The sequence below is a fragment of the Acanthopagrus latus genome, chromosome 23 (assembly GCF_904848185.1).
Source record: "Acanthopagrus latus isolate v.2019 chromosome 23, fAcaLat1.1, whole genome shotgun sequence".
Classification (NCBI taxonomy): domain Eukaryota; kingdom Metazoa; phylum Chordata; class Actinopteri; order Spariformes; family Sparidae; genus Acanthopagrus; species Acanthopagrus latus.
Window position 1 is genome coordinate 13,193,201 of NC_051061.1, and position 10,779 is coordinate 13,203,979.

Below are 10,779 nucleotides of genomic sequence, written 5' to 3' on the forward strand. Positions count from 1 at the left end.
CACATTTCTTTATTTCTGGTTTATAAAGGAACTGCAATCTTATTAAGTTATTCTTTTCTTGCACAGCAATAACAAAAGCAATCAGTAGCAGTGGTGATAAAACTCTACCCTGAAAAAGCAGAATTTTAATAAGTCCCTATTTATGGGCCATCTATGTGTCAGCATGTTCCTTTTAATTTCATCTGTAAGCAGTAAGTGGCAGTTTGCTAAAATGAGCCAACGTGAACAAAGACCAGCTGTTACCATTAATCTGGAATGAAAAACAACTTTTTAGATATGAAGACCAATTATTGTCAGAAAAACAGCGGAACATCGTTGCCCTCATTTAAAGAAGTTTTGAAGATGAACAGCTTCAAGACTGTGACAATTTCTTTCTCTTCATTTACAAAATGAGGACCGAAAACAATCAAAACAAATATCACAGAGAACCTTGAGCAGTGTTTGGGTGCTTTAATGATAACATTAACAACAAAGAAGCCAAACAACCAGTGGCATTCTCATTCAGAAGTGAATGTTATTGAACAGTATACAAAATCAAAAACAGATTGGAGAAACTTTAAAGGAAAAATGTGAATGTGAATCAGTTGGTTTATCACTATCATCTAGTTCTCTCTATTTCTCATATATGAACACACAAACAATTATTTAGCATTAAGACAAAAGGGTCATTCAAGATTATTTGATTGGAAAGCCTAATGTCCATGTTATATCCAACCTACAGTTTGTAATCAAAGTTCAAGAGTCTCATGAAATCACCCATAACTAAAATATCAATTAAACTGCAGTGCATTGATCCCAGTCAACCACTAAACTCAACTAAAACTTAACTACTAAACTAAAAAAATAAAAACATGAACAAGTAACATAAAAGATATACTCAAGAAGGAAAAAAAATTAAAAATAAATTGTCCCTCCATCATAATGGAGTGGTCATTAGGACCAGTACAATGAAACCACAGCGTCACTGGTTTAAATCTGACTGAGGAATTTTGCTGTGATACACACGCACACACACACACACACACTCTGTCTGCCTCTGATTCAATCAATTAAAATCGAAAAATGTCCTATTGAGGAAAAAAACGTCTTAAAATCTTTCTGAAACTCACAAGGCCTCACATCTCAAGTCAGCAGATCCACAGGGACCTTTATCTGGTAGTCAGGCATCTGCTGCTTTTCCACAGTGAGCAAACCTGAAACATCCACCAGAGAGACAAAGGTTGGTACATTGAACAGATGTCAGCTGCTACATTACATTGTAAATACATTGTTTGCTCTATTTAAAACATGTTAGAATCAGCACATCATGACAATATTTTAACAAAAATTTACCAAATCTATGGTGTTTTTTCTCACTGGCTTTTCGTCAAGTCACTGAAGTGTTTTTTCACTTCTGCAAGTTCCACTGTGACATCTAAAACAACAACAACAATATAAACATGTTGTTTACAACAAGAGCACTATCAGTAAAACTACTGAACATTTTTTGACATTCATTTCAATAAACATTTACAGTATTTACACTTAGTTTTTCTTCTTTGCTTTGATACAACTCCTTTACCTGGTAGTGTGTAGTCATCGGCCTTGAGTAACAGCTCAATTGATTTCTTCAGTTTCTTCAGGATATGACCCTAATTCAGCATCAGAAACTTTATTGGTTTTCACTCACACTGTAAAACTGTGTTCAATATTAGCCTGAATCCTATATGATCTGACTGGGGAAAAAAAAAAAAAAAGACTAACAAGAAAGACATGCATGACGATGTGTGACTACATCATCATTGGATTTGATAGAATGTGACAAACCTTCAACTTTCTCAGCCGGCCCAACATTATGAATTTAGCCTGCTTGAACATGGTGTTCTTTGAAGAATGTACGTGCTGCTTGATCTATCAAGTGTCGCCACATTTCTTCCGATGCATATGTTGTACATCACTGTTCACGGCAAACATCGTGCTTCATGTCGCATCACGTGTTTATGCCTACCCCAGTGGCGGCTTTTTGGGAAAGAAGGAATATTAAACCTCCCTTTTAGATAGACAAGGTGGTAGAGTGCAGCCTTTACCTTGCAGCAAATGTGCCGCCTTTTCTATCTTAAAAAATACTGTGAACACCTGATCATGCATTAAAAAAAGAATCTCATCATATACCATCAAATCGTTAGAATTTTGAAAAATACCTTGCAGGGTTCTCCCCAGACAATGGAACGGTGGCGCAGCGACACTATACTAATTTTCAATGTTAGCTGTTCTGTAGCGGGTGAGGGTGGCGAGCGTCTCTCCGTCCGCACGCCCGCCCCAATGATTCTGGTCCGACAATAGTGAGAACCCTACCTTGATATACATTTTTGGTCATACCACCCAGCACTATAGGTGAGTTTATTCTATTCAGAACAGGTTTATAATTTGTGTAACCAAGAATGGTCCAGAAAACAGTTCAAACTGGCTGTCACCAAACAGAGCCTCATCACAGCGAAGAATCAGTTAAGTTCTATATATCTGACTATGTATCTGAAGACAGTGTTTTTTATAGTCTTTTTGCTGAAAACAAACGTCTACTGCAACTGAAACTCTATGAGAGAAGTGAGAGCAAACCAAAACAGTCTTGTTGCTGGCCAGACAGCCACATAAGCTGAAACTCTCTATAAAGCTCAAAAGCTTTCAGTTTGACTGTGACATGAGAGTCCTTATACATACATACACTAACAGCGGTTTAAATATTGAGCTGGACAGTTTTCACTCTCTGCTTGTGTACTGTCAGAAGTATGTATGTATGTGTACGTATGTGTCATGGGTAATTGGTAATTGGTCAAAATAACAGTGCATGTTCAGTTTTGTGTATCCTGAGCATGCTGATAATATTTTTGACTTCTAGGCTTTTCTTGCTCTTAACACCAGAGGGCAGCAGAAGTCAATGTTTTGCTAAACTGATGTTTTATTTTCTTCCCACAGTATTGCTCTATGTATGAACATAAAGATTTGTTTTCCACTGACATAAAACAAGCATTCACAAAAATGACACCAACATAACCAGTTGCACTCCTCTGGAAGAAAGAACAGGTATGGAGGGAGCAGACTGGTCTTGATACTAGGACATGTTAACTCAGTGCTACCAGGAAATCCCCATTCACATGAAGTTGTCCTGTATGTCTTTTGTAATAATGCAATTAAATCTGGCTTACATTTAATAAAATATGACATACATGGGCAATGAGGAGAATTCTGTAGCACTCAATATTACAGTTGGGTAATAAATTAATGATGAAATAATAATAAGATGATGATGATCAATGAGCTAATGGTTAGTTTTAATCATATCATTTATGGATTGACATCCCATTGCAAAGTTGTCATACATGAACATAACCTCTTACATCACAATGCATAGTTGTCCCATGCTGGACAAATTCTCCCTTCCTGAAACACAAACCACCTTACAAGAACTTAGTAGAAATGACCCACCTACATCAATAACAAAGTTGTTTCTTCTCAGGGAGGGTAGATGCTTCTCTGCAAAAGGTAATTTACCATACCAGTGAACACACATCACTGAATGAGCAGTTCATCTCAGCACCTACACTATCTTTCAGCTCTATTTTTGCTTTAGCTTTTCTGGTGTAAAGGCTCTGATAACAATTGTATCCTTCCAAACTACAGAAAAAGATACTGACTAACTGGGGAAAACAATGGAGCAATTACCAGCTAAAAGGCCAAACACTGTCAGTGTCACAAATGCAATGTAAAACAGGAGAAAGCAGCATGGAAGGCGCTGGCAATTTTACAGTGGTGTCAGAGCGTCATTATGAGAAAGGAAGAAAATTAGCAAGTCCACCTGGGTGTCACGTCTCCATCACTGCCGATCAGAGCTGGAGCCAACAAACACCTGTGACTGACTGACTTTTTGTCCAGTGTTAAAGCGATGTGTAGCCTAGCTTAAGCCAAAGATTGCAGCTTGCGTGTTCCTAGAATTTCTTTCAAATCCCATTTCAGTTAACTGAAGATAAATGCTGCAATACAAATTTCAACACTACCATAAAATAAAGTACCCAATATAATCACAGAATCAGATCAGCTCCATTTGACACTATGTCACTAACAAGGATCAAGTAGGATTTATTTTCAAACTCCTGTATTAGACTACAGTGGGTCTAGCTAACTGTACCAAATGTACTGGCAACTCAGTGTTTATTAAGGTGACTCTGCAAACAAGCGTCCCTGTTCACCTGCCTCCAGTGCCAAGTCCAGCTGACCAGACCTTTCCATGACCCTGCTCGGTGGTGACAGCTGTACCCAGTCTCGATTGAACAACACACCATCCCAGAACGAGCCAAACAACGGTTCCTTCAAGACTAGGTCCCTCAAGACAAACAGGCAGTCAAAGCAGGTCTTTAGTATGACCTGAGTCAGAACCAACCAGCCACCCAGGTGTGCCCTGCTCACCCCTGCACAACTACTCTTCTATTTGCTTCTTGTTTACCTCACTTTACCTCATTTCCCTTCATTTCCCTGCTCTATATTTGTAGCTATGCTGAGCAGTTGGGGGATTTTCCTGTTGACAGGTAAATTCTCAAACATTATAAACAACACAAAAACAAATTAGCGGTCACATAAACTGTGTGGATGTAAGAATTAATAGAAGATAAAAACTAAGATCTCACTAGAGGTGAGAGGTGCAACAACATTTAAGATGGGTGCACCTGTGGACTTCAACCAAATATAGGGAAATAATCAACCTGTAGAACACTCATCTTGTGTCTATGTGGTAGGTTCAGTCACTTCCTCTGCCCAGAGAGGGTCATTTTCAGGGCATGATCATTAAAAGGCACTGTAAGCAGTAAGAAACTAAACCTGGCTTCAATGTTGATTCTTATCTCGTTAAAACCTTTTATTATTCTCATCTCGTACGCCCCTGGACTTGAGCTAAGAACCACCACACCATAACTAATGTGACTGCATTTATCATCACCTGTAATGTAAACCAATTAAAGTTTCACAGTACTCGACACACAGAGATATAAACAAAAACACAGATGCTCATAAACTAGTTTACTGAAGTATGTGAATTGCAGTATTGTTCGTGGTGCCCTTGAAATGTCCCCAGCACTTCTTGGAAGTTTGAATGTTGGAAAAAGAGACCAATATCACTTGCCAAATGGTGAAAGGCAGATATAAAGAATTTGATTAAAAGACAAAGCATAAAAATATAATCTTGTTGAAAATTTACTGTAAGATAACATCTAATTTAACATACATTTTAAAAACAGCTAATCAATCTAACATTATATATCTAATCTTTATTTTATTTTTTAAGTATGGTTTAATTATTCCTAATGAACAAATGTTAGCCTGTGGCTCTGCGACCCTCTGTCCCGTTCAAAAATGACAGCAGGGAGGCAGACGGGACACAAAGGGCAAGATTGGACAGTGATACATAAAATATCCTGCCTGGAAAACTGTCTATATATATATATATATATATATATATATATATATATATATATATATATATATATATATATATATATTCTAGTAGTATTATCTAGTAGATATGTGGTTCGTTCTCCTCTCATGTCTTTCATATTCTTCCGCTTTGTTATCATCACACTCTTCTTCCATGAAACCCAGACCGCTCTCCACCATCTTTATTGGGAAATGTGTGTGTGTCTTCGTGAGCTTGTGTGTCTACTTGCGCATGGAGTTTGTCAGTATTCTAGCAGTGGGTAAACACTGCCTCTGGCCAAGAAAAGCTGCGGTGGTGGTGATGTTGTGCATGTTAATTGGAGGGAAGACAGGCCTCTGCCCAATGTAAAGCGGCTGGATTAATTTATAAATCCAGTGAATCAAGTGGACTGGCACCATCTCAGAGGACTTCCAAAGAAACACCGTAGAGGACGCCAGTGTGTGAGTGAGGCATGTATGGAATGATGCTTCCACAAAGTGAGGGGATCAGTCTGATTTAGGAGGCTCCAACTGAGATCTTGATTATGGGGGAGGTTCAGAACATTTCCTCCTGTTAGAATAACAGGGGTTGTTACCTGGTAACCAAACACAACCAGTCGCACGCTCAGGATACATTTGAGAAAGAGAAGAAACAGAGGAAAGATGAGCCTTCATTGGTCTTCTTTCTGTCTGTCTGTCTTTCTTTCTTTCTGTCTTTCACCCAGCCTCTGTTTCAGACCTTAAAAGGTAGGGATGTTGTGTGATGGATGGCAGCCGAGCCTCTGACTGAACAGGGAGCTGTGGTGCCACTCTACAGAGTCCCTGCAGTTTCTCCATTCAGCTCCATTCACAGATGACAGCACGGGGGGAACCACCTCTCCTACTGAGCAAAAACACCACATCCTGACTGCCAGCCCACCACCCCTCTCCCCTCCCTCACCCTTAGATCCAGACCTAGTAACACCGCTGTATTTTTATGGTGCTCGACAAACTGTTCCTTAGCAACCAGACCAGAGGCACCAAGAGGCCCATGTTCCTAACAGTGCATCTGAATTCAGCCCCATTCTTCAAGGGAGAGATAAAACTCACTGATGATACGTGTCTACTTTTTCCTCTCATGAAAAGCAGGCATTAAGTTTAGCTAGTACACGATCACACAAAATATACATAGAGCTAAGTTCATGGGTTCAAACTTCAAATCAAGAGAAAGAGGAAATGAAAGTCAACTTCTAAACCATACAGCACAACACAATCTAGGATCACACGCTCCTATATGGATGGAGATCACTTCTGAGAACATTCTTCAGGCTGAATAAAAAATAAATCAAATTAAAGTTAACTCAACTGAAAAGAGACGACGTTTAAATAACAATATGCAATGTCATTCCAAGAGTAATTCTGATAGCAACCTTTTCACCTCACAAACATTTCTTACCGGACAGCCATTCGACATCTTGTTGCAGCATGCTAGGAATGTGAAGTCAAGTCCTGCCCACAGTGTATAATAAAGCACAATTAGGTGTGATATATGGACTGCATTTTATATAGCACTCCATACATGAAAGTAAAGTCTTACAGATCCATCCTAGTCACCACTTTACATTTCTATATGGAATCAACACCTCTTCACTCCAATAAATCTCACTGGGAATGATTGTATGAGCTCAGTGCTGCTCTGCTTACAGCCTGTGTTTCACTGTGTGGAAAAGCTAGTAGTGAACACGAAGCCAAGGGCAAGCACACACATTTGCAAATGTTGATGGAGCTGAGGCTGTCTAACAACGCTGTGGGATTCCAGGAAAAGTTACCAATATCCCCTTTTCCCCTCAGCTCTTCTTCCATCCCCTCCGTCCTTCCCACATCAGTCCTTCTTTCCCTCTCCAACCACCATTCCACCACTACCGGTAGCCTCAGCATCATCATGGACATGGACAGCTTCCTCTCTTTTTCCATTTGTTGAATGTCATATTTGATCTGTTCTGATATTTACGTTGTAAGAATACTGAGTGTTCAAAGAAGGAAGAGCAATCAGAATCAAAAGACCTACATCAACACTCGTCTCTGCCTCCTGGCTGACAAGATGCTGTTGATTTAACATTTGCTGAAGCCATGTTACACAAAAGGCGATGACAGTCCTCTGAGGAACTATGCTGCTCTTGCTGCTGCGCCATGTGTCTCGGTGTGGTTTCAATGCAGTCTGCGGCTGTGCCTCACAGCGTGAGAGCTCAGGCAGCGAGCTCATCTGCCGCCAGGCGTGGTGAGACAACTTCCATATCCTCCTCTTTCGCCTGTGATCTCCTCTCTCACCCCATCAGCATGTGGCTTCGTACCACGCCGCACAATTATGACCATCCCAGGACAAGTTCTTAATGTTCTCTCACGCTGCTTTCAGATTTTGTTATCGGCTGTCAAGATTGCGCTGTAAGCCCGTATTGCACTGTTACAACAAAATTCCAACACTGCTGAGGAAATGAATGGAGTGGATTAGCGCTGGATTGCTCCAATAACAACATTCAGACACTTTACATCCTGTGTTTGGCAGGTTATTAGCTCTCACCCCACACTGCATGACATGGTTGTGATTTATCATGAGTATGTACACTTTATTATGTATACTACAAAGACGAGCACTTGTTTTGATTTGATGAAGGTAGAGAGCATTGCATCCCTCTCTTCCTGTCTTTTGGTGGCTCAGCACTCATCCTGTCATCTGTGATCTACAACCACACTTCAGTTAATTTTTCTCTTTGGCTTTGAGTTTTTGATTTCTCTAAATCTGTCGAGGTGGAATTTTAATTGTAGCTGGCCCACAGGAGTGTGACGGGGAGCAGGAAGGGGAAACAGGTGCAGTGAGGTTGAGTTCCCCCCTCCCAGCTATGGAAATAGACGTGATTGACTGTGCTGTGTTTTTTGAATCTGACACATATTTAGAGTCGTTTTTACCCTGTACGTCTATAAAGTTTGCAGTTTATCTCTTCTTACTTCCTCTTTGCTCACTTCTCACCTCTGATAACCTTACAGAGAGATAATGTAGGCTACAACAATGTATCAAGCATTTGTTTGATGAACAAAATGTCAGCTAATAGTTAAAATATCAATCACTTTTTCTGAAGTTTTTGGAGCCCATGATAACATTCTCAAGTTTCTTCTTTGGTCTGACAACAGCGCAGAGCCTTAAAATATTCAATTTACTATCATGAACAACTACAATAACTAGAAATTATGTACATTTGAGGAGCTTGAATGCATGTTTTTTTGGCACATTCACAAGATTTTAACAATTGTAGCACAAATATTGACCCAGTTGTGACTAGAATACGAAAACTGGTAACTTTTAAGCCACCTGTTACAAAGCCAACAGTAGCACATGGCTACCACTACAGCCTGGCTACTGTTCAAAGCTAAAAACAACCATAAAAATCCTAACCTGACGTACACAACCCTGATCTCAGAGCTATGAAAAAACACAGAGTAAAACATCCAGTTGTGTTAATAAGTAGGCAAGTTATGTTACTTACCATTTTAGTAGAAAGAGCACTGGCTTTGAATCATCTCAAATCTTGGTGGCAAGGTGAAACAAACTTTTAACACAAAAAATACGTCCCTAACAATAATGCCCATTGGTTCGGTTATTCCAGTTCTTCTACGGTTACCTGGGGAAAGCGACCGGAAAAAACAATGCCTCTTCCTTTTTTGGTTGCACACTGAGAGGCACACATCCTCTGTGCTGCAATTCAACCTTAATTTTTCCAGGAAAAATCAAGCCCGGTAGCAGTTCGAAAAGCAAAGTGAAAGTTATGCAAAACCCTCTGTTGAACGTTTCAGTTTACATAAGACTTTTTAATGAATAACCCTTGAAATTCTGTCCCAAAGAAAATATTTCAGAGACCAAATGAAAATTAATTATAATACTCAATGGGGATACATGATGCAAAAAAATAAGTAAAAGTGATAATTATTCTGTGATTATTTTGACAAAACATGTGACATTTGTTAGTGCTGATACTAAGCACACCTGGTTTCTTACAGACAGACAACATATATCTCTGCAGCTCTTAATTATAATCCTGTTTTGTCACACATTTAGCCTTTATAATGAACTGCATCCTCTCCAATTTCAAATATTGCACTTTCATTTTCAAAGTGCAGCCCTAGTACTCGCTGTCATACTGTGCCCTTTAAAATAAAACAATGCAGGCCTGAGTCATGACTTTGGACTCTTGGGGACCGAAACAAACGTTGGCTTTTGTTGCTGACAAAACTCAAAAAATGACACAATATTGAAAACACACAATAATGGTTGTTACTCACAAATTCATGGCTTGATACCTGAAGAATCTGCAGGTGAAGGACAGAGAACAAGCGAGGGATGGCGGGGGAAAGGCTGTGGATGTTGCATCCGGCTGGATGCTGCAGTCCAACATGATGCTCTGGCTGGTGGCTTGACATTAGCAGGTGGGAGACATGAAGCTCCTCACATAGTGTCCTGTTCCTCTCTGTCCAACAAACCAACATATATGCATCAGCTTGACCACACGCAATAAACTAATAAATGTTAGTTTCAGTTTCAGCAAACGTTAACGCCCCTGCTCACTGAGAACATGCAGTAACAATGAAGGCTACTGCTACTAGCTACTGCCGCTAGCATACTAGCACGCTAGCACGCTAATCGCGATTAGCATCACAACTTGTACTAATTCAACCGAATTGACACAGTAATAAAAATATACATAAATATGTTTAACTTCTGAATATTGGCAATACATCCTCAACCAGGTGGTAAAACTCACTGTTAACCGAAGTTATGAACAAATTTGCAACATATGCAATCCTGACCAGTAACTAGCTTGTAAGCTAGCTTGTCCCATAACCATGTCGGCAACTGCGCCTCTGTAACCCGCCCCCCTACTTTGACAATGACTGCAGCAGAGTATTAGCTGAATGTTTATTAATTTTTTTTTTTTTAAACTGTACAAAAAGAGAAATGTCAGTGAGTCATGAGATTTAACCTATTGCTTTAAACCTGTTAAACATTTTAAATTCACAAAAGGCAACTAAACTAAGCTGATTTTAATATAACATTTATGGGTATTTATGTTTGTTTCCAAAGTTAAAATTTAGACTGGCGTTCATGGTTAAAAATCATGTTGAACAAAAAAGTTAAGAAATTAGACCTAACAATGGCACACGTGTTTAAAACTCAAGAGGTCCCCATGAACATAATGAATGACGTCAGGATATTATCTGTTGCTCCTCTGTAAAAGTCAAAGAGAAGTTATCACCAGAATATAATCTTCAATAAGTTCACCTTTCCTGTGCCTGTTTTTTTTTTTTTCTTTC

The 10,779-nt window shown here is 39.4% G+C and overlaps 1 long non-coding RNA gene across 3 annotated transcripts; it reads right to left on the reverse strand.

Moving 5' to 3' along the window:
• Positions 1 to 434: 434 nt before the first annotated feature.
• LOC119013645 lies at positions 435 to 10,390 on the reverse strand. 3 transcript variants are annotated; one of them, XR_005072800.1, is made up of 5 exons: positions 10,230 to 10,390; positions 9,769 to 9,935; positions 1,562 to 1,631; positions 1,333 to 1,414; positions 435 to 1,193 (listed from the first exon to the last, which is right to left on the reverse strand). It is a non-coding gene; the product is annotated as an uncharacterized LOC119013645 (long non-coding RNA). The 3 variants fall into 3 exon arrangements; XR_005072798.1 differs by having other exon boundaries at positions 9,751 to 9,935; XR_005072799.1 differs by lacking the exon at positions 1,562 to 1,631 and having other exon boundaries at positions 9,751 to 9,935.
• Positions 10,391 to 10,779: the final 389 nt, after the last annotated feature.